General features: G+C 35.6%; 1 pseudogene; it reads right to left on the bottom strand.

The window, feature by feature from the left end:
- Positions 1-1914: 1914 nt before the first annotated feature.
- On the bottom strand, positions 1915-2033 carry LOC111731331 (annotated as a pseudogene).
- Between the last annotated feature and the right edge of the window lie 381 nt (positions 2034-2414).

Genomic DNA, 2414 nt, shown 5'->3' on the forward strand with positions numbered 1-2414 from the left:
ACATATTTGTAAACCTCATACATGACAAAGAACTAGTATCTAGAATGTGTAAGGAACACTCAAAACTCAACATAATGTATCGCTACAATAAAAACACACTCAATAGTAAAAAAAGTAAAAAAATCCAATTAAAAAATATACACATGGCCAATAAACACACGAAAAGATTGTCGACATCATTTCTCATCATGAACATACAAATTTAAACCACAAATGTTAGCCATTGTGATAGATGTGTCGTAATAAACAATATTATAACAGTTTAAGGTGTACAGCACAGTGATTACACACTTATATAACTTATGAAGTGATCACCCCCATAAATCCAGTACCCATTTGACACCATACATAGTTATTACAATACTGTGAACTATATTTCCCATGCTACACTCTACATCCCCATGACTATTTTATAACTACCAATCTGTACCTTTTAATCCCACCCCCACTTCACCCATTCTCCCAACCCCGCTCCAATCTGGTAACCATCAAAATGCTCTCTGTATCTGAGCTTATTTCTGTTTTGTTTATTTATCATGTTCTCTAGATTTCACATAGAAGTGAAGTCATATGAGATTTGTCATTTTCTGACTTACTCCACTCAGCGCAATACCCTCTAGGTCCATTCATGTTGCTACACATAGCAAATTTTCATTATTTTTTATGATTGAGTAATATTCCACTGTATATATGTACCACCTCTTCTTTATCCATTCATCCATTGATGGACATACAGATAGACTCTATATCTTGGTTATTGTTAATAATGATGCAATGAACATATGAACGGATATGTCTTTTCAAATTAGTGGAATTACTGGGTCCTCTTTGTCTCTTGTTATAGTCTATTTTGTCTCCTATAAATATTGCTTCCTCAGGTTTTTCTTTGTTTCCATTTTCACGAAATATCTTTTCAATCCCTTTACTTTCAGTCTTTGTGTGTCTTTCAATCTAAAGTGAGTCTCTTGTTGGCAGCAAATGTAAGGATCTTGTTTTCTTATCTATTCAGCCATCCTATCTTCTGATTGGAGCATTTAATCCATTTACATTTAAAGTAATTGTTGAAAGATATGTAGTTATTGACATTTTATTATTCATTTTTAAATCTATTTTTCTTTCTTCTTACAGAAGTCTCTAACATTTCTTGTAATACTATTTTGATGTTGATGAACTCCTTTAGCATTTCTTGTCTGGGAAGCTCTTTATCTGCCCTTTGATTCTAAATGATAATTTTTCTAGGTAGAATAATCTTGATTGTAGGTACTTGCTTTTCATCACTTTGAATATTTCATTCCAATTTCTTGTGACCTGCAAAGTTTCTATTGAGAAATCAGCTCAGTCTTATGGGAGTTCCCTAGTTTAACTAATGCTTTTCTCTTGCTGCTTTTAAGATTCTCTCTTTGTCTTTAACCTTTGGCATTTTAATTATGCTATGTCTTGATGTGGGCCTCTTTAGGCTCATCTTGTTTGGGACTCTATGAACTTCCTGGGGTTGTATGTCCGTTTCCTTCACCAGGTTAAGAACATTTTCCATCTTTATTTCTTGAAGTAGGTTTTCATTTTCTTGCTCTCTCTCTTCACCTTCTGGTACCCCTATGATGTGAATGTTGATACACTAGATGTCCCAAAGGCCTCTTAAACTTTTATTATTTTGGAGGGGATTGATTCTTTGTTCTGTTTATCGTTCTGATTGGGTGTTTTCTGCTACCTTATATTCCAAATCCCTGATTCACTTCTCTGCTTTATCTAATCTATTATTGATTCCTTCTAATGTATTCTTTATTTCAGTTATTGTAGTCTTCATTTCTGACTTTTCTTAATGTTTTCAATCTCCATTTTTATGTTTCCTATTTCTTTTTTGAAGTTCTCCTTTAGATCATTAAGCATTCTTTTTTTTTCTTTTTTTCTTTTTTTTGCCTACAGCACCCGGTATTTCTAGGTGGTCTCCCATCCAAGTACTAATCAGGCCCGACCCTACTTAGCTTCCAAGATCAGACGAGATCAGGCGTGTTCAGGGTGGCATGGCCGTAAACTATTAAGCATTCTTATAACCAGTGTTTGGAACTCTCCACCTGGTAGATTGCTTGTCTTCATTTTTTTGAGGTCTGTTTCTGGAACTTTGTTCTGTTCTTTCTTTTTGGACAAGTTTCTTTGTCTATTCATTTTGGCTGACTTCCTGTGTTTGTTCCTATGCATTAGGTACAGCTGCGATATCTCCCAGTCTTGGTAGAGTGGCCTTATGTAGCAGGTGTCCTGTGGGGCCCAGTGGGGCATTCTCTCTGGTTACCTGAGCCAGGTGCTCCAGGTGCGTTCTTTGTATGGCTTGAGTGTGCATTCCTGTTGTAGATGAGCTTTAGTTGCTGTTTGTATGTCCGTGAGAGGGATTGACCCTCAGGCTAATTATTTGTGAGGAT

The sequence above is a fragment of the Pteropus vampyrus genome, unplaced genomic scaffold (assembly GCF_000151845.1).
Source record: "Pteropus vampyrus isolate Shadow unplaced genomic scaffold, Pvam_2.0 Scaffold362, whole genome shotgun sequence".
NCBI lineage: Eukaryota > Metazoa > Chordata > Mammalia > Chiroptera > Pteropodidae > Pteropus > Pteropus vampyrus.